Genomic DNA, 22,855 nt, shown 5'->3' with positions numbered 1-22,855 from the left:
ATAGCTTATCTAAATATTGCAAACACCTGAAAATCCATCGGCAGATCGAAGAGAAGAACAGCAGCAATTCTGGAAACAGAAAAACAACCACTTTCTGAAAGGTAGGACCGGCGGAGAAGTGAATCCAAAGTGACGGGAAGATAGACCCCGGGGGGAGGGGCCGGCTCCCGGCAAGCGTCGGAGCAACGGAGCACAAAATCAGGACTTTTAAAAGTCTGTTCCGCTGAGGGACATCGCTCCAGAGGCTAAACTGGGGCGAAGCCCACGCGGGTTCAGCGTGGCCTCAGGTCCCGCAGGGTCACAGAAGGATCAGGGGTGTCTGAGTGTCGCAGACCTTGCGGGTATTGGAATGGGAAAGCCGCCTACAGAGACAGAGCCGACAGTAAGCTCACAGCTCGGTGTTACCTTGAACTGGTCGCAGGCTCGGAGAGCTCGGAGCGCGGCCGGAGATCAGGCAGACGGGAGTAACTGGGCGCTGTTTTCTGAGGGCGCACTGAGGAGTGCGGCCCTGGGCTCTCGGCTCCTCCGGGCCGGAGACCAGGAGGCCGCCATTTGTATTCCCGTCCTCCAGAACTCTACGGAAAGCGCTCAGGTAACAAAAGCTCCTGAAAGCAAACCCGAGCGGATTACTCACCCCGGCCCCGGGTAAGGGCGGTGTAATTCCGCCTGGGGCAAAGACACTTGAGAATCACTACAACAGGCCCCTCCCCCAGAAGATCAACAAGAAATCCAGCCGAGACCAAGTTCACCTACCAAGGAGTGCGGTTTCAATACCAAGGAGAGCAGCAGAATTCCAGAGGAGGAGAAAGCCAAGCACGGAACTCATGGCTTTTTCCCTGTGATTTTTTTTTAGTCTTGCAGTTAATTTAATTTTTTTCTTTTTCATTTTTTTTTTTTTTTCTCGCCTTCGGGTAAAATTTTTTTTTTTTTTTAAACTGTTACCTTTTTCTTTTTTAACGATTTTTTACTAGTTTATCTAATATATATATTTTTTCTTTTTTACATTTTTCTTAGGTGTTTTCCTTTTTTTTTTTAATTCTTTTCTTTTCTTATTTCTTTTTCTTTTTTTTTTTTTCTTTTTTCTTTTTTTTTCTTTCTTCCTTTTTGAACCTCTTTTTATCCCCTTTCTCCCCCCTCACGATTTTGGATCCCTTCTAATTTGGTTAAAGCATTTTTTCCTGGGGTTGTTGCCACCCTTTTAGTATTTTACTTGCCCCTTCATATACTCTTATCTGGACAAAATGACAAAACGGAAAAATTCAACACAAAAAAAAGAACAAGAGGCAGTACCGAAGGCTAGGGACCTAATCAATACAGACATTGGTAATATGTCAGATCTAGAGTTCAGAATGACAATTCTCAAGGTTCTAGCCGGGCTCGAAAAAGGCATGGAAGATATTAGAGAAACCCTCTCGAGAGATATAAAAGCCCTTTCTGGAGAAATAAAAGAACTAAAATCTAACCAAGTTGAAATCAAAAAAGCTATTAATGAAGTGCAATCAAAAATGGAGGCTCTCACTGCTAGGATAAATGAGGCAGAAGAAAGAATTAGTGATATAGAAGACCAAATGACAGAGAATAAAGAAGCTGAGCAAAAGAGGGACAAACAGCTACTGGACCACGAGGGGAGAATTCGAGAGATAAGTGACACCATAAGACGAAACAACATTAGAATAAAAGGGATTCCAGAAGAAGAAGAAAGAGAGAGGGGAGCAGAAGGTATACTGGAGAGAATTATTGGGGAGAATTTCCCCAATATGGCAAAGGGAACGAGCATCAAAATTCAGGAGGTTCAGAGAATGCCCCTCAAAATCAATAGGAATAGGCCCACACCCCGTCACCTAATAGTAAAATTTACAAGTCTCAGTGACAAAGAGAAAATCCTGAAAGTAGCCCGGGAAAAGAAGTCTGTAACATACAATGGTAAAAATATTAGATTGGCAGCTGACTTATCCACAGAGACCTGGCAGGCCAGAAAGAGCTGGCATGATATTTTCAGAGCACTAAACGAGAAAAACATGCAGCCAAGAATACTATATCCAGCTAGGCTATCATTGAAAATAGAAGGAGAGATTAAAAGCTTCCAGGACAAACAAAAACTGAAAGAATTTGCAAACACCAAACCAGCTCTACAGGAAATATTGAAAGGGGTCCTCTGAGCAAAGAGAGAGCCTACAAGTGGTAGATCAGAAAGGAACAGAGACCATATACAGTAACAGTCAACTTACAGGCAATACAATGGAACTAAATTCACATCTCTCAATAGTTACCCTGAATGTTAATGGGCTAAATGCCCCTGTCAAAAGACACAGGGTATCAGAATGGATAAAAAAACAAAACCCATCTATATGTTGCCTCCAAGAAACTCATTTTAAGCCCGAAGACACCTCCAGATTTAAAGTGAGGGGGTGGAAAAGAATTTACCATGCTAATGGACATCAGAAGAAAGCAGGAGTGGCAATCCTTATATCAGATCAATTAGATTTTAAGCCAAAGACTATAATAAGAGATGAGGAAGGACACTATATCATACTCAAAGGGTCTGTCCAACAAGAAGATTTAACAATTTTAAATATCTATGCCCCCAACGTGGGAGCAGCCAACTATATAAACCAATTAATAACAAAATCAAAGAAACACATCAACAATAATACAATAATAGTAGGGGACTTTAACACTCCCCTCACTGAAATGGACAGATCATCCAAGCAAAAGATCAGCAAGGAAATAAAGGCCTTAAACGACACACTGGACCAGATGGACATCACAGATATATTCAGAATATTTCATCCCAAAGCAACAGAATACACATTCTTCTCTAGTGCACATGGAACATTCTCCAGAATAGATCACATCCTCGGTCCTAAATCAGGACTCAACCGGTATCAAAAGATTGGGATCATTCCCTGCATATTTTCAGACCACAATGCTCTAAAGCTAGAACTCAACCACAAAAGGAAGTTTGGAAAGAACCCAAATACATGGAGACTAAACAGCATCCTTCTAAAGAATGAATGGGTCAACCGGGAAATTAAAGAAGAATTGAAAAAAATCATGGAAACAAATGATAATGAAAATACAACGGTTCAAAATCTGTGGGACACAACAAAGGCAGTCCTGAGAGGAAAATATATAGCGGTACAAGCCTTTCTCAAGAAACAAGAAAGGTCTCAGGTACACAACCTAACCCTACACCTAAAGGAGCTGGAGAAAGAACAAGAAAGAAACCCTAAGCCCAGCAGGAGAAGAGAAATCATAAAGATCAGAGCAGAAATCAATGAAATAGAAACCAAAAAAACAATAGAACAAATCAACGAAACTAGGAGCTGGTTCTTTGAAAGAATTAATAAAATTGATAAACCCCTGGCCCGAATTATCAAAAAGAAAAGAGAAAGGACCCAAATAAATAAAATCATGAATGAAAGAGGAGAGATCACAACTAACACCAAAGAAATACAAACTATTATAAGAACATACTATGAGCAACTCTACGCCAATAAATTTGACAATCTGGAAGAAATGGATGCATTCCTAAAAACATATAAACTACCACAACTGAACCAGGAAGAAATAGAAAGCCTGAACAGACCCATAACCAGTAAGGAGATTGAAACAGTCATTAAAAATCTCCAAACAAACAAAAGCCCAGGGCCAGACGGCTTCCCGGGGGAATTCTACCAAACATTTAAAGAAGAACTAATTCCTATTCTCCTGAAACTGTTCCAAAAAATAGAAATGGAAGGAAAACTTCCAAACTCATTTTATGAGGCCAACATCACCTTGATCCTAAAACCAGACAAGGATCCCACCAGAAAAGAGAGCTATAGACCGATATCCTTGATGAACACAGATGCGAAAATACTCAACAAAATACTAGCCAATAGGATTCAACAGTACATTAAAAAGATTATTCACCACGACCAAGTGGGATTTATTCCAGGGCTGCAAGGTTGGCTCAACATCCGCAAATCAGTCTGTGTGATACAACACATCAATAAAAGAAAGAACAAGAACCATATGATACTCTCAATAGATGCTGAAAAAGCATTTGACAAAGTACAGCATCCCTTCCTGATCAAAACTCTTCAAAGTGTAGGGATAGAGGGCACATACCTCAATATCATCAAAGCCATCTATGAAAAACCCACCGCAAATATCATTCTCAATGGAGAAAACCTGAAAGCTTTTCCGCTAAGGTCAGGAACACGGCAGGGATGTCCATTATCACCACTGCTATTCAACATAGTACTAGAGGTCCTAGCCTCAGCAATCAGACAACAAAAGGAAATTAAAGGCATCCAAATCGGCAAAGAAGAAGTCAAATTATCACTCTTCGCAGATGATATGATACTCTATGTGGAAAACCCAAAAGACTCCACTCCAAAACTGCTAGAACTTATACAGGAATTCAGTAAAGTGTCAGGATATAAAATCAATGCACAGAAATCAGTTGCATTTCTCTACACCACCAGCAAGACAGAAGAAAGAGAAATTAAGGAGTCAATCCCATTTACAATTGCACCCAAAACCATAAGATACCTAGGAATAAACCTAACCAAAGAGGCACAGAATCTATACTCAGAAAACTATAAAGTACTCATGAAAGAAATTGAGGAAGACACAAAGAAATGGAAAAATGTTCCATGCTCCTGGATTGGAAGAATAAATATTGTGAAAATGTCTATGCTACCTAAAGCAATCTACACATTTAATGCAATTCCTATCAAAGTACCATCCATCTTTTTCAAAGAAATGGAACAAATAATGCTAAAATTTATATGGAACCAGAAAAGACCTCAAATAGCCAAAGGGATATTGAAAAAGAAAGCCAACGTTGGTGGCATCACAATTCCGGACTTCAAGCTCTATTACAAAGCTGTCGTCATCAAGACAGCATGGTACTGGCACAAAAACAGACACATAGATCAATGGAACAGAATAGAGAGCCCAGAAATAGACCCTCAACTCTATGGTCAACTAATCTTCGACAAAGCAGGAAAGAATGTCCAATGGCAAAAAGACAGCCTCTTCAATAAATGGTGCTGGGAAAATTGGACAGCCACATGCAGAAAAATGAAATTGGACCATTTCCTTACACCACACACAAAAATAGACTCAAAATGGATGAAGGACCTCAATGTGCGAAAGGAATCCATCAAAATCCTTGAGGAGAACACAGGCAGCAACCTCTTTGACCTCAACCGCAGCAACATCTTCCTAGGAACAACGCAAAAGGCAAGGGAAGCAAGGGCAAAAATGAACTATTGGGATTTCATCAAGATCAAAAGCTTTTGCACAGCAAAGGAAACAGTTAACAAAATCAAAAGACAACTGACAGAATGGGAGAAGATATTTGCAAATGACATATCAGATAAAGGACTAGGGTCCAGAATCTATAAAGAACTTAGCAAACTCAACACCCAAAGAACAAATAATCCAATCAAGAAATGGGCAGAGGACATGAACAGACATTTCTGCAAAGAAGACATCCAGATGGCCAACAGACACATGAAAAAGTGCTCCATCTCACTCGGCATCAGGGAAATACAAATCAAAACCACAATGAGATATCACCTCACACCAGTCAGAATGGCTAAAATCAACAAGTCAGGAAATGACAGATGCTGGCGAGGATGCGGAGAAAGGGGAACCCTCCTACACTGTTGGTGGGAATGCAAGCTGGTGCAGCCACTCTGGAAAACAGCCTGGAGGTTCCTCAAAATGTTGAAAATAGAACTGCCCTATGACCCAGCAATTGCACTATTGGGTATTTACCCTAAGGATACAAACGTAGTGATCCAAAGGGGCACATGCACCCGAATGTTTATAGCAGCAATGTCCACAATAGCCAAACTATGGAAAGAACCTAGATGTCCATCAACAGATGAATGGATCAAGAAGATGTGGTATATATACACAATGGAATACTATGCAGCCATGAAAAGAAATGAAATCTTGCCATTTGCGACAACATGGATGGAACTAGAGCGTATCATGCTTAGTGAAATAAGTCAAGCAGAGAAAGACAACTATCATATGATCTCCCTGATATGAGGAAGTGGTGATGCAACATGGGGGCTTAAGTGGGTAGGAGAAGAATCAATGAAACAAGATGGGATTGGGAGGGAGACAAACCATAAGTGACTTTTAATCTCACAAAACAAACTGAGGGTTGCTGGGGGGAGGGGGTTTGGGAGAAGGGGATGGGATTATGGACATTGGGGAGGGTATGTGCTTTGGTGAGTGCTGTGAAGTGTGTAAACCTGGTGATTCACAGACCTGTACCCCTGGGGATAGAGTATTATGCCTCCATCAGAAAGGATGAATACCCAACTTTTGTAGCAACATGGACGGGACTGGAAGAGATTATGCTGAGTGAAATAAGTCAAGCAGAGAGAGTCAATTATCATATGGTTTCACTTATTTGTGGAGCATAACAAATAGCATGGAGGACATGGGGACTTAGAGTGGAGAAGGGAGTTGGGGGAAATTGGAAGGGGAGGTGAACTATGAGAGACTATGGACTCTGAAAAACAATCTGAGGGTTTTGAAGGGACGGGGGGTGGGAGGTAGGGGTACCAGGTGGTGGGTATTATAGAGGACACGGATTGCATGGAGCACGGGGTGTGGTGCAAAAATAATGAATACTGTTATGCTGGAAATAAAAAAAAAATTAAAAAAAAATGTGTTATCTTTATTAATAGAGGTTTATGCTATTTTAGTATTGTCAGAATGATGAATAGCATGTAATTCAGAGAAGATGGCTTGGAGCAGATATACAGCATTTACATAGAATGGGTTCATCTGGCAATAAAGCAAATAAAAACTTCACTTTTATGGTCTTAATGTTTCAAGAATCTAGTCCTAATTTACAGTTTATTTGCATGATTTGAACAGTTGAACTTTTATTTAATGCCAGATTATGTCATTTTAACATTAATGACTACCATTTTTTGTATTATTAAGAGATTAAAGTTTTCTAATGTATAGTTCTGAAAGGTACTTTTGACACTGAGATAAATGCACGTTTCCAAAAGAAACATTTTGCAATAATTCCAATGTCCTGTTTCTCTCCTTATTCATTCACTAGTTTTAAACATAATGCAGACATTTGATACATTCCTTTGAAAGCATGCTTAAGTATTATTTACATATACGTGTCCAGTATAAATAAGGAAATCCAAAATCTCTGCAGTATTGGGTTACTGTTCTCTTTTTCCTTTATATTTTCTTATAACACATCATATAGTGCAGTGGTTTTCAACCCTGGCTGAGCATCAAAATGATCTGTGAAGCTTTTAAAAATATAGTGAGAGAGGCCAGCATCTCCATCCATTTCCACTTAGTCTACAGCTGAGACTGAATCTCCTGGGGTGGGCCCTGTCATTTTTATTTTGAAAAGTCTTTACAGATGATAATTAAGACTCTTTAGGTTATAAATTTAAAAACAACAACAACAACAATAACAAACACACAACCAAACTCCTTTTGAGTTATCTTGTAAAAGAGGCGTTTATTTTAAGGATTCAGTCCTTTCTCACGGAACCAAGCAAGGGTTTGGCGAGGCCCCAGGAATGGACAAGAGCCAGGGCCTTGGAGGAAGAAAGGGTGCCTCACAGGGGGCTTCTCTTGAAGTCTGCTTTCCTATCTCTTTTTGTCTTTGCACATCAGCTTCATTCATTTCTATCCTCACAGGCAAGCATCGGCTGTTTCCCAGCTTCTCAGCTTACTTTTCTCCTTTTGAGAAAGTAGACTGATTCTTTAATCTCTTAGTTCCAGAAATAAGTTACCCAGAGGAGGGGTTCATTTGGTGAGTTGTCAAGATGATGGGAGGGAGCTGGGCAGACAAATCTGCAAGGTCCATTGTAAAGGTGTGGCTAGGACTCAGGATCACTGGATCCTCTGCTTAAACAACAAACATTTACAGGCTCACAACAGGTGTCCCACTGGGCTGGAAATACTAAATTAAACAGGATACATATGGTCCCTGCTTTATAAGATGCTTAAAATATTCTGTTTAATTCTTGATGATGTTTAGAAAGTTATGTTCAATTATAGATTGACTGAACATGTAATCGGACCAGATGTTGAGAAGGGAAGATTAGGGATATTGAAAGGCTGGGTTTTCTTTGTAAAAATACAGTAATCTTCTCCTCTTTTATTTTAGTGTCAGTGAAAAGCGGATAGGGACAGTGGGGTGTGTGTGTGTGTGTGTATGTATGTGTGTGTGTGTGTGTACCTTCACACTACTCTTGGAGAAAAAGAGACAGGGAGAGAGACAAGAGGAGATAGGAAGGGGGAAAGAGGAAAGGGAAGAAGGAATGGAGTTTTATGTGCTTTGCTAAATATTTCAGCATTTCTAGTACTTCTTATACTCTAATTTGTTCTCATGGTGATGTAGACCTCTTTCCTGCATTTTTGTTGCTCACTCCCCAGGGCTGTGCTCAGGGCCATAAGCTATAAGGATCCTGAAGGACAATGACCTTTGTTAGTACCCCCAGGCACTGATGTCTAGAGACTTAAGAAACTTAAGAAATTATTGATTTCACATTGTCATCATTTATTCTTATTTTGCAGACTATTCATACTGATTCCCTATTGCCAAGACTGTATAACCTAAGACTCTGTACACTAACTACTTTATGTGACATTAAAACAATTTTACCTGTGGTGAAAAGGTTTCCCCAGGTGTAGAAACTGACAAAATACAATGTGTAATGACTGAAGAGTTCATGAAAATCTACATCGCCAAAAAAACCAAAAACCAAAAAAAAAAAAAACAACAACAAAAACCCCACAAAACCAACTCTTTTTGGTGCTTTCCAAAATTGCCTTTTTATGTGGTCTTATTCCTGAGATTCCAATTTCAGATATCACTTCTATTGGATTTGAACTAATAACTGATTAAATTGAAAGTGTGTCACAACTGTCCAAGGTTCTCTTTAACAATCTAAAACGTAAACCTCTGTTGGTTAACTCTCATTCAGAGTGAGGGATTTGTGTACGTATGTGTGTATGCATGCCCGCAAGGGCGTTCACACTGTCCCTTTGTTGACAGCATGTTTGGGATGGACAGGCATTACCTTAGACCATGTGTTAGAGATGAGTCTAAGGATTATGAAGAGCCTTTCTACCATGTCTAAGAGCCTCTTTAACATGTCTAACACATCTCAGATATGTGGAAATGACCATCTTTCCCTGTAGTAGGGTGATTCATACCATTAAATTAATAGTTTAATATGGGACACACAGGGTAAGACCTGTAAAAATAGATTTGACTTATGATTATATTTTATTTTCTGTTTATTTGGTGGGAATATCTAGAATCCTATCATAGTAAATAGTTCAAGTAATCCACTTACCGTGCTCCTGTGACATTCAAAGCAAGAGCAGCTTTGTTAAAGGCATGGAAATAAGAACTTACTGGCTCGTGGTATTCAGAGAGTTCATGAAGGCATTATCAACAAAATATAATAACAGCATCAGAAATAAAATACTTCAAAAGTACCTTTTAAGAGTACTTTAAAAAGATAATATAGTTTCTGGTTTTTTAGATTCAGGTTTTTAATTTAGATTCCAGTTAGTTAACATACAGCATAATATTAGTTTTAGGAGTAGAATTTAGTGATTTCATCATTTATGTATGATAGCTGGTGCTCATCAAAAGTGCCCTCCCTGATCCCCATCACTGATTTAACCCATCTTTCCATCCATGTCCCTCCAGCAAACTTCAGTTTGTTCTCTATAGTTAAGAGTCTGTTTAATGGTTTGCTTCTCTCTCTCTCTTTGCCTATATTCATCTGTTTTGTTACTTAAATTCCACATATGAGTGAAATCATATGGTATTTTTCTTTTTCTGACTTATTTTACTTCGCATAATACTCTCTAGCTCCATCCACGTCATTGCAAATGGCAAGATTTCATTCTTTTCACAGCTGAGTAATATTTCATTGTATGTACATACCACTTCTTCTTTATCCATTCATCAGTTGATGGACATTTGGGCTCTCTATGATTTGGCAATTATTGATATTGTTGCTATAAATATCTGAGTGCACGTATCCCTGCAAATCAGTATTTTGGATATTAGCCTGTAATTCTCTCTCTCTCTTTTTTAGGCTCCATGCCCTATATGGAGCTGAACATGGGGCTTGAATTCACAACCCTGAGATCAAGACCTGAGCTGAGATCAAGAGTCAGACACTTAACCTACTGAGCCTGATCTGTTTTATTGTTGTTGTTTGTTTCTTTATCATTTATTTCTGTGATAATCTTTATTATTTCCTTTTTTCTGCTTGCTTTAGGCTTCACTCGTTTTTTTCCTAGGTGTAAGGTTAGGTTGTATATTTAAGATTTTTCTTGCTTCTTCATGTAGGCCTGTATTGCTGTATACTTCCCTCTTTGGATCACTTTTGCTGCATTCCAAAGGTTTTGGACCATCGTGTTTTCATTTTCATTTTTTCCCATGTATTTTTCTTCTTCTTTAATTTCCTCATCGATCCATTTATTCTTTAATAGGATATTCTTTAATTTCCCTGTATTTGTGGCCTTTCCAATTTTTTTCTTATTGTTAACTTCCAATTTTCATAATTTTGTGGTCAGAAAATATGCATGGTATGATCTCAGTTGTTTTGTACTTGTTGAGACCTGATTTGTTACCTAGTATGTGATCAATTTTGGAGAATGTCACACATGCAAACAGAATGTATATTCTGCTGCTGTAGGATAAAATGTTCTTAATATATCTGTTAAGTCCATCTTGTCTAGTGTGTTATTTAAAACCATTGTTTCCTTATTGGTTTTCTGCTTAGATCTGTGCATTCCTGTGAGTGGAGTGTTAAAGCCCCCTACTATTATTGTACTTTTATCAATGAGTTCCTTTATGTTTGTTATTGTTTCATGTATTTAGGTGCTCCCATAAATATTTACAATTTACAATTGTTAGTCTTGTTTAGAGCCAGTGTCCAGGTTATCCATTCTCAACAAGTATCTCTGCACCTATACTGTGGGGCAGGGGACAGTAATGATGCGCATTGGCTCTTTTGTCCCCAGAGAGGCAATGCCATCTTCTCAGATGCACCCCAAGAAGGAGGACCTTCTCTCTCAGTGCATCCCAGAGGACCTGCAGATCACCTGTACTCATGGGATATCCCCCCTCCTCCACAAGAACACTACCATGTCCTTGGGGATTCACACTGGCCTTGCCTCAGTCCTCTAAAGATTAAGTCTTTGAGCACTGTTTGTTGTAAAAATAGGAAAATCAGCCCCTCTCAGCCCCAGTCAACAGCTTTGTGGAAGTGTTTTCCTTGCATAATCTCTGTACACTCTATTCTTTCTCTCTCTCTCTCCCCTTTCTTTGTGGGCTCCCTTGTTACTGCAGCACCTGCACCCAGATCATATCTCTGCATCTCTTACTTTCAATGATGTGACCTCTTCTCTCTCTGTAGTGCAGTTTGTTCTGTCAGTCCTCCGATCGATTTCTTGGTACTGAGAATGATTGAAATTTATCTAGTTGTCTTTGAAGGAGAAGGTAAGCCAAGGTTCTCCTACTACTCTGACAATTTAGCTCCTCCTTCAAAGATAATAATTTTTAAAACTAGAATTTTGAAATTAATGATATTTATCCTGTTGCTATTTTAAATAAAATTATATGGATATAAATACTAACCAATTTAATAAATTGGATTTATGAATTTCACTAACATATATTTTACATTGATGTAGAACACTCTCAAGAGCAAATAATTTTTAAATTTTTTAGTGCATTTCATTGTTTTTAAAAATTAATTTATTTTTTAAAAAAATTTCAGTATAATTAACATATAGTGTTGTGTTATTTTCAGGTGTACAGTATAGTGATTCAAGAATTCTATACATTACTCAGTACTCACCATAAGGTAATGCCTATCACCTATTTTATCCATAATCTATCCACCTTCCCTCTGATAACCATTAGTTCTTTTCTCTATAGCTAAGAGTCTGGTTTTATTTTGTTTGTTTGTTGTCCTTTTTGCTGTTTGTTCATTTGTGTTGTGTCTTAAATTTCACATATGAGTGAAATCATATGGTGTTTGTCTTTTTTGACTGACTTATTTCACTTAGGGTTATACACTTAAGATCCATCCATGTTGTTGCAAATGGAAGGACTTCATTATTTTTTTATGACTGAGTGATATTCCATTGTGTGTGTGTGTGTGTGTGTGTGTGTGTGTATGGGATATATCACATCTTCTTTACCAGTTCATCTATTGATGGACACTTGGGTTGCTTTCTTTCACATTTTGGCTATTGTAAATAACACAATAAACATAGGAATACAATTATCTTTTCGAATTAGTGTTTTTGTATTCTTTGGATAAATACCCAATTATGGAATTATTCAATCATATGATGATTCTATTTTTTTATTTTCTGAGGAATTCTGGACTGTTTTCCACAGTGGCTACACAATAGTTTGCATTCCTACCAATAGTGCACAAGAGTTCATTGTTCTCTTCATAGTCACTAATATTTGTTCTTTTGTTTTTGATTTTAGCCACTCTGACAGGTGTGAGGTAGTTATTTCATTGAAGTTTTGATTTGTGTTTCTCTGATTATTAGTGATGCTGAGCATCTTTTTGTGTGGCTTTTGGCCATTTTTGTGTCTTTGGAGAACTGTGTCTTCATGTTTTCTGCTAATTTTTTGTTTTGTTTTGTTTTGTTTTGTTTATTTATTCGACAGACAGAGATCACAAGTAGGCAGAGAGGTAGGCAGAGAGGGGAGGAAGCAGGCTCCCTGCTGAGCAGAGAGCCCAGTGCGGGGCTCGATCCCAAGACCCTGGGATCACGACCTGAGCTGAAGGCAGAGGCTTTAACCCACTGAGCCACCCAGGCGCCCTTCTGCCCATTTTTTTAATTGGATATTTTTGGTATTGATAATGCATTCATTATTTGATCAGTCTATCAAAAAGTCCTCCATTTCCTTTTGTATGTATTCTCTTCTCTCTGATATCCCACATCCTCTTCTTACATCCCAGTATCCAATAAAGGGCTATATTAGCCTACTTGGGCTGCTGTAACAAAATATCATTGTCTAGGTTGCTTAAACAATAGTTATCTCCCATAGGCTGCGAACTCCAAGATCAAGATGCTAACCAGCTAGGTTTCATTCCAAGGCATCTTTGAGTGTGTAGGCAACTACCATTTTGCTGTGTGTTCACAGGATTTCTCTTTTGTGGGCTTGTGAAAAGAGAGCAATAGAGCTCTCTGGTGTGTATTCTTGTAAGGACACTACTTCTATCAAATCAGGGCCCTGCCTACTTGACCTCATTTAACCTTAGGTACTTCCTCAGAAACTCCATCTCCAAATACAGCCATAATGTCTGTGTGTTGTTATGTCCACAGCCCAAATGCTACAACCTCTTTGAAGTTTCATTTTTTTTTTAATTTCTATATAGCTTGCCTAAGAAAAATTTCTACAAACCTGAAATAAAATATGTTTAGAAAAGGCCTATGACTTTTGAGCCACAGAATAAATCAAAGACGTTGTTGTAAAAGACCTTGATTAAATGAACAAAAGCATTCCATATTCAAATACACGGAGAACAGTTAAAGTAATGCTTAAGTATAAATTTCTATTAAATGTTTATCTTAATAAATAGTAAGCTCACTTTACTCAAAATTATGCAAATTAATGTGAAAATCTGGTTGGAATGGGTAAATTTTTAGGATAAGATAAAATGCATGTGCCAAAAGACATATAAAATCCAAACAGAGCACTTCCTGTATGAAAGAAGGGAAAAAAGAGAAAAAAAAAAGGGAAAAGCCATTTGTAAAATAATACTTCTCAAGACATTTTCAAAGATTCATTCAAACCAAAAAAAGACATAAAGGAAGAAAGAATTTTTTTTTTTAAGGTTTTATTTATTTATTTGACAGAGACCACAAGTAGGCAGAGAGGCAGGTAGAGAGAGGAGGAAGCAGGGTCCTTGCTGAGCAGAGAGCCTGATGCGGGGGCTCCATCCCAGGACCATGGGATCATTAACCCACTGAGCCACCCAGGTGCCCCAGGAAGAAAGAACATTTTAAAAAAGAAACATTTCCAAATTCTTTGTAAATACCAAGGCCTATGAAAGATAGTACCATATAAGAAAACCAGAAACCAAGCTAATTTTTTGAATTCTGCTACACAAATAAAAAAAAAAAAAAAAAAGAAGCACCTGAAAGAATAATAATATTGAGCAAGTTAAGTTTATTAACTGATGAAAAGATGATCCATATTAGGAAATCATCAGTCATCTCCATTAGTGCCAATAATATATTTGATTACATTTAATGAAATTGGAATACCTGGATGTTTATTTAAATGTGATAAAATATACACATGGCCCATCCAAAACCCACAATTGTACTTAATGCAAAATAATAGATATATTTCTATTAAGTTAGGAATGTAAAATTTATGCTTATTTGGAATATCTAAGAGAATAGATTTATCAAGATGCTGGGTATAATATTAATGTTAAGAAATCAATTTTATCTTGTACTTGAAAGCTCCAATCACAGTAACAATATGCTAAATGAAGTACACAATCACAGCATATCTTGTCAGTTACAAGATAGTGGATATTTTCTCTGTCATTTCATTTTTTTATGGGCTTAATCTTTTTTTACTGTTAAACAAGGACAAAACCAAATATAACATGAAGTAGATAGAACTATAAGATGAACCTCAATTCACCTTTCACTGAGCTTTAATAATAATTTATGGTCAATCTCCTTTGATCCAAACTCTAATCCATTCCTCATGCTTCACTGGATTTCTTTTGACTTAAATCCTTAACATCATATAATTTTATATGTAAATACTTCAGCATATATTTCTAAAAGTTTCAGAAACTTAGTTTGAACTAATTATAATAATACTATTATGTGTAAAATATAGTTAACAATAATTCCTTAATGTCATCAATGTTCAAATCCTCGTGATTGTGTATATACCTCTCTCTTTTATTTTCTCAATTTATTTATTAAAAAAACCAGCTTTGTTTGTGCTATAGTTCCTTTTGTTTGAATTTAGTGGAACATATCTTCAGCATCATTTAATGTGTTCCTATAAATTTGTAAGTTAGTGGTTGGATCTAGTGACTATATAATTCAGGTTTACATATTTATTTTTTTAGGAAAGTACTTCAAAGATGCTGTTGGGTACTTCCATCAGGAAGCACATATATCTGGTTGTCTCTTTTTGTAATGTTCACAGCTGTTGATGATCATTGCTTAGACCATTTTATTTTCTTTATGAATCACAAAATGGGGATATTCCAATTTTATCAATCCATTTTGATTAGATAGGTTAAATGATGTTTATTGAACAACAGAAACACTACTTTATTGCCCAAATTCTCAGTATTTTTATAGCTTTCATTTTTTTGTTGTTGTGTTAGAAGACATATCCTTAACTTCATTATTCTAAAGTTTATCGTTATTTGGAATTTCCATACTCTTTCCAGCCACAATTACTTGGCACATTTTAACAATGTGCTAAAAAATACTCAACTTAATCATGTAATTTTGTACTATGTTATGTTGAATTATTCCAATCTAAGACTCTGAGGCAGAAATTTTTATGCAGGAGATCTTATAGGAGTGTTTTGGGGGAAAATAGCTCTGGAAATAAGAGAAGCAGAATTGGGAAGAAAAGATATTAAACTGATGCAAAAAAATTATATGGGGAGCCAATTATATAGAGGTGGATGATTTGCAGAGTTGTCCCGGATCAGTGAAAGAAGGTCTGATCTTAGTATGATGCTGAAACCAATCACTGGGTATAGGAAGAAGGAAAGGGAAGTCATCTGTGTTGAGGGCAACTTGGAGAGGTGTGATGTCAGCAAACAATATCCCTTGTAATTGAGGCCTCAGGCCTGAAGGACAGTTTTGTTGGTGCATCTTATCATTTAGTATAATCTTACCTGTGCTATTCAAGTCCATTTGCATCATGTAGTAAGTTCAGCCCATCAAAAATACCTTCGCTAGGATAAAGGGAACATCCGCAAAGAGTAGCTAGTGGAAAGAACTCAGCTTCCAATATTTGCAACTGGTCTTGAGGATACAAGTGATGCTCATTATCTCTCATCTATGACTCATTCTAAATTCCCTAACCCTCAGCTAGGATCTCTTCTAATCTAGATGACTTATAAAATGGGGTGACCCAGGCCTCCATACCTGGGGGATCTGAACTCCTATTTGCCATGGTCTTTTCAGCCTGGGGCTGCTGCACTTGTTTATTTGCTGCCCCAAATAGGCAAGGTGGGAGTACTAAGAAAACATCCCAGTGCGTTCCAGGGAGACACTGTATTCTCTCCTGCCTCTAGTATATAATAGCATTCTTATCTCCTCTTGTTAATCAAGGTTAAATCACTAGCTAATATGGTGACTCCTTTCCTTGCTTGTTCTTCTCTTGGCACAAAGTACCTGAAGTAACTATCAACAGCCACCACTTAATGAGAATTTTGCTGTTTCCTGTGGTGTGAATAATATCTTTCTGGAAACCAGGACCTCTAAATCAACATTACCAAGAATGGGAAGCACAAATTTTCCAGTATCTTGGCATGGCAAAAAGGCCACTTTTATCCCTCTGTTTTATGACCCTAGATGGCTCCTCCAGCAGTTAAGTGTTTGCCTTTGGCCAGGTCATGACCCCAGGGTCCTGGGTTTGAGGCCCACATTGGGCTCCTTGCTTGGTGGGGAGCTTGCTTCTTCCTGAGCCTGCTTCTCCCTTTGCCTGCCACTCCCCCGTTTGTGTTCTCTCTCTCTGACAAATAATGAAAATCTTAAAAAAAAAATTATCTAAGCAAGTAGTAACTAGAAGATAGATGGCTGTAGTTAAGGTGTATAGAGTTTGTTCTTTTAAAAAAAAATTGAAAAACATTCTTTATGACTACATGGTGCTTTAGCAATTTAAGCACAAGAAAAAATATTGGGAATAAAACTACAGACTATCCCCTTTTTAATAGACACTTTTCTCCTTATATGTATTTAAGAAACATTTTAAATTATTGTAGTTTGGGGAAGTCAATAAATGCCACCCAAAACACTGAATAAAATGAAATTATTTATCAAAGTATATGGTGGAATAATTTCTATGATGAGTTGACATTGGATTTGGACCACAGAACTATGTATTATTTTTCACAAAGTGAAAGGCATGAGAACATGATAAATTTTGCTAAATACAATTGTCATTCTCGATATCATGAAACAGTAATGGAAGAGGAAACTTTATCACATGTAAAAATATATCATTTAATATAGAGAAAAGCAACCAGGTGAGCTTTATTCCCATTCCACTGTGTATAAGTGGGTCACCTTGGTCCAACCTCTGAAGGTAGAGTTTATAGGAGACCATATGATAGTCCAAGTAGTTAGGTAATTTCCGGAATATATTATAGAGCCACTGTAGCATAATTACATTTGCAGATGTGAAATCTTCATTTTTCTTATTTAAAAAGTATTTTAGTTTCTTATCCTTTTTATTTCTTTTGCAATATTCAACCTACTATCCTTTCAATTTGGAGTGATTTTCCTTTATTAAATGGCTTTAATTTATTACTGTGTTATAGCTTATGAATCAAGAGGCCAGAATAAAAAATTATAATAACTGGAAATTCCACAAAGTTAGATATGTTAGTTAGAAAAATGAGGTGATTCTGTGACTACTTTCTATAAACTGTGAGCGTCTATAAAACAAAGGTTGGATATAAGAACTTATCATTTATTACCAAGTCAACCCTAGGATTGAATCCTCCTTTCTATGGAGGAGTTACAAGCAGGAAATTTAAACACATGTTATTTTGGCAGGATTTCCTCATTGGTAACTCAGTCATAAAGATGTCTATATATAACATAATATCTGCAGTTTAGCAGTATTCCTACATAGGACATATTAATACCCCATAACATATCCAAATTGCTGCTTTAAACAATATTTTCACAGGACATAATTTATAGTTTTGATTGCTTCATGAGATTATGTACTCATAGCAGCTTTTTAAAAAACAGAACATTTCTACTTGAAAGGATATGATGTCCCTTTTATTTTTTTAAACAATCAGAGAAAAGTTTGTTTTATTTTCTTCATTGGATATCCTCCAATGTCCTTAACTTTGACATGCTTCCAATTTTCTTGGCATGCTGAGAACACTGAAGCCAAGCTTTTTATCACTCTAATACGTATCTTGGGTTCCTGTGGATGAAAAAATTTCCCTTGAAATCAAAATGTCACAATAAGTTTGGTTAAAATTACAAGGTTTTATTTTAAGGCAACTCATTTTCATCAAAGCCTTCTGCATTTTTTTTTTTTACATTTTCTAGTTCTGTCTACTGAAGCATAATACAAACCTTGTCATTTATATGTACAGATTTCATATTAACCTATGTTGTACTTCTTTGAAAAAAATTATTACCTTTCAGAGGCTTTTTATACTTTTTACTTTCTTAATTCTCTTTTCATTTTATAAAGTGCCTTTAAAAAAAAATTCAGTAGAGCAAATATTTTCTCCCATCTAGTAGGTTGTCTATATACTTTCTTGTGGTATGTTTTAAAGTGCAAAACTTTAAAATTTTGATAAAGTCCTATTTGCCCATTTTTTTGGTTAACTTTTATTTTTTGAGTCATGTCTAAGATTGTAATACCATTGCTGGATTCAAAGACACAAAAATTTACTGCTGTATTTTGTTCTATGAGTAATATATTTTTAGCACTTATATTTAGGTCTCTGATTCATTTTAACTTTTATATATAGAATGAGATAGGGAACCATCTTCATTCTTTTGCACGTGGATATCCAATGTCATGGGTCCACTTGTTGAAAATCATATTCTTTACCCACTGGATGGTCTTGACATCCTTCTTGTAATTAATTGACTATAAATGTAAGAGTTTTTATTTCTAGTCTGTCTCAGTTCTATTCCATCATCCTGTATGGCCATTCTCTGCAGTACCACAAGGTCTTGCTTACTGTAAATTAGTAGTAAGTTTTGAAAATGGAAAGTATGAGTTGTCAACTTTGCTCTTTTGCAAGATTGTTTTGGTGCTTTTTTGAGTCATATGTTACTATTTATGTGCATGTGTTGTAGTTTGTTTTGTTGGAAAGTGTACATCTTAGATAACATATTGGAACAGCTCTGCATATGGATTCCCATCCCCTCTCCTTGTGACTTGTATTTTTAAATTAAATTTTATAATTATTTATTCATGTAGTGAATCACTATTAGCTTATAATCTGTATTTACATTGTATATAAACACCCTTCTGAAATTGTGTTCTTTCTACATATATTTTTAATGAACATGTGGATTTCTAGGATAATTTTTAAAATTTAAGTTCAATTAATTAACATATAATCTATAATTAGTTTCACAGATAAAGGACAGTGATTATATAATACCCAATGCTCATTACATCATACATCTTTCTTAATGTCCATCATCCAATTACCCCATCTGCCTATTCCCCTCTCCTCCCAGCAGCCCTAAGTTTGTTTCCTATGATTAAGAGTCTATTATGGGTTGTCTCCCTCTTTGAATTCATCTTGTTTTATTTTTCTCTCCCTTCCTGATCCTGTTTTGTATTTTAAATTCCACATATGGGTAAGATCATATGATAATTATCTTTCTCTGATTGACTTATTTTGCCTAACATAATGCGCTCTAGTTCCATCCATGTTTTTGCAAATGGCAATATTTCTTTTTTTTTATGGCTCAGTAGTATTCCATTGTATATATATACTACATCTTCTTTATCCCTTCATCTGTAGATGGATACCTGGGCTCTATCCATACTTTGGCTATTGTGGATATTGCTGCTATACACAATGGGGTGCAGATGCCCCTTTGAATCACTACATTTGTATCTTTGGGGTAAAACCATAGTACTGCAATTATTGGGTCATAGGGTAGCTCTTATTTTCAAATTTTTTGAGGAAACTTAACACTGTTTTCCAGAGTGGCTGCACCAGCTTGCATTTCCAGCAACAGTGTAAGAGGGGTCCTGTTTCTCTGCATCTTCGCTAAAATCTGTCATTTCCTGAGTGGTTAAATTTAGCCATTCTCACCATTGTGAGGTGGTATCTCATTATGGTTTTGATTTGTATTACCCTGATTCCAAGTGATGTGGAGCATTTTTCATGTGTTTGTTGGCCATTTGGATGTCTTATTTGAAAAAAAATGTCTGTTCATGTCCTCTGCCCATTTCTTGATTGGGTTATTTGTTCTTTGGGTGCTGAGTTTGGTAAGTTCTTTATAGATTTTGGATACCAGCCCTCTATCTGAAAAGACATTTGCAGATATCTTCTCCCATTCTGTAGGTTGTCTTTTGGTTTTGTCAACTGTTTCCTTTGTTGTGCAAAAGCTTTTTATCTTGATGAAGTCCCAATAGTTCATTTTGATTTTGTTTCCTTGCCTTTGGAAATGTGTCTAGCAAGTTGCTGCAGCTGAGGTAACAGAGGTTGCTGCTAGTGATCTCCTCTAGGATTTTGATGGATTCCTGTCTCACATTCAGGTTTTTCATTCATTTTGAGTCTATTTTTGTGTATCGTGTAAGGAGATGGTCCAGTTTCATTCTTCTGCATGTTGCTGTCCAATTTTCCCAACACTATTTGTTGAAGAGAGTGTCTTATTTCCATTGGATATTTCTTTCTGCTTTGTCAAAGAATAGTTGATCATAGAGTTGAGGGTCTATTTCTGGGTTCTCTATTCTGTTCCACTGATCTATGTGTCTGTTTTTGTGCCAGAACCATACTGTCTTGATTATAGATTTGTAATATAGCTTCAAGTCTGGCATTGTGATGCCATCAGCTTTGGTTTTCTTTTCAATATTCCTTTAGTCAAAGGATTTTTTTTTTAAGATTTTTGCTTTTTTTTTTTTTTTTCTTGAAGACTTTATTTATCTGACAAAGAGAGATCACAAGTAGGCAGACAGACAGGGGTGGGGGGGAAGCAGGCTCCCTGCTGAGCAGAGAGCCCGATGCGGGGCTCGATCCCAGGACCCTGAGACCATGACCTGAGCCAAAGGCAGAGGCTTAACCCACTGAGCCACCCAGGTGCCCAAGGAATTTTTTTTTTAAATATATATTCTCACCATTTATTTTCTTATCTGCTGAAGCAATCACTAGCATATCTGAGCCATGAGAACTCCCAAGCATCAGCATATCTCAGAGAAACTACAAAGCCATTCTTTCTACCTCCACTCAGCGAGAATTCCACATAAACCCATACAGCTGGCAGGTGACCATTGACTATCCCATCTCCAGAAATGGTGGCTAAGATTCAAGTGCTGGAGAAAGACTCCAGGTCACATCCTGTCTATGCTTTCTCTGCTGTGTGACCCTGGGAAAATCACGTAAGCTATTGGGAGTCTTTTCTGGTTCCATACGAATTTTAGGATTATTTGTTCCAGCTTTGTGAAAAAAGTCGTGATGGTATTTTGATAGGGATTGCATTGAATGTATAGATTGCTCTAGGTAGCATAGACATTGTCACAATATTTGTTGTTCCAATCCATAAGCACAGATTTTTCCATTTCTTTGTGTCTTCTTCAGTTTCTTTCATGGGTGTTCTATAGTTTTCTGAGTACAGATCCTATGCGTCTTTGGTTAGGTTTGTTACTATTTATCTTATGGTTTTTGGTGCAATTATAAGTGGGATCGACTCAGTAATTTTTCCTTTTCTGTTTTATTGTTAGTGTATAGGAATGCAACAGATTTCTGTTCATTGATTTTATATCCTGCCACTTTGGTGAATTTCTGTATGAATTCTAGCAATTTTGGGGTGGAGTCTTTTGGGTGTTCCACACTGAGTATCATATCACCTGTAAAGAGTGAGAATTCAAATTCTTCTTTGCTGATTTGAATGCCTTTTGTTTCTTTATTTTTTCTGATTGTTGAGGCTAGGACTTCTAGAATGATGTTGAACAGTGGTAAAAGTGGACATCCATGCTGTGTTCCTGATGAATGATATTTGCTGTGGGCTTTCCTGTATGGCTTTTAAGACATTGAAGTATGTTCCCTCTATCCCTACACTCTACATAGAGTATCATGTCATCTGCTAAGAGTGAAAGTTTGAATTCTTCTTGGATGGTGGACATCCCCTGCTATGTTCCAGATGGATGATACTATATCCATACACAGTGAAGAGTTTTAATCAAGAAAGGATGGTGTACTTTGTTAAATGATTTTTTGCATTTATTTATGATTTTTGTCCTTTCCTTTATTAATGTAGTGTATCACATTCATTGATTTGCAGATGTTGAACCACTCTTGCATTCCAGGAATAAAGGCCACTCGGTTGTGGTAAATAATCCTTTTACTGTACTGCTAGATCCTGTTGGTTAGTATCTTGGTGAGTATTTTTGCATCCATGTTCATCAGGGATATTGGCCTGTAATTCTTATTTGTAGGGCCTTTTCTGGTTTTGGGATCAAGGCAATGCTGGCCTCATAGAATGAGTTTGGAAGTTTCCCGTCCATTTCTATTTTTTGGAACAGTCTCAGAAGAATAGGTTTCAATTCTTCTTTAAATGTTTGGTAGAATTCTCCTGGGAAGCCATCCAGTCCTGGACTCTTGTTTGTTGGGAGATTTTTGCTCCAATTTCCTCACTGGTTATGGATCTATTCAGGTTTTCTATTTCTTTCTGTTTCAGTTTTGGTAGTTTATAAGTCTCTAGGAATCCATTACATTTCTTTCTGATGACCTATTGTTTTTGGCATACAATTGTTTATAAAATGTTCTTATAATTGTTTGTCTTTCTTCTGTGTGAGTTTTGATCTCTCCTCTTTCATTCATGATTTTATTTATTTAGGTTCTTTCTCTTTTCTTTT

The sequence above is a fragment of the Mustela erminea genome, chromosome 8 (genome assembly GCF_009829155.1).
Source record: "Mustela erminea isolate mMusErm1 chromosome 8, mMusErm1.Pri, whole genome shotgun sequence".
Lineage (NCBI taxonomy): Eukaryota > Metazoa > Chordata > Mammalia > Carnivora > Mustelidae > Mustela > Mustela erminea.
This window is presented reverse-complemented; position numbering follows the sequence as displayed.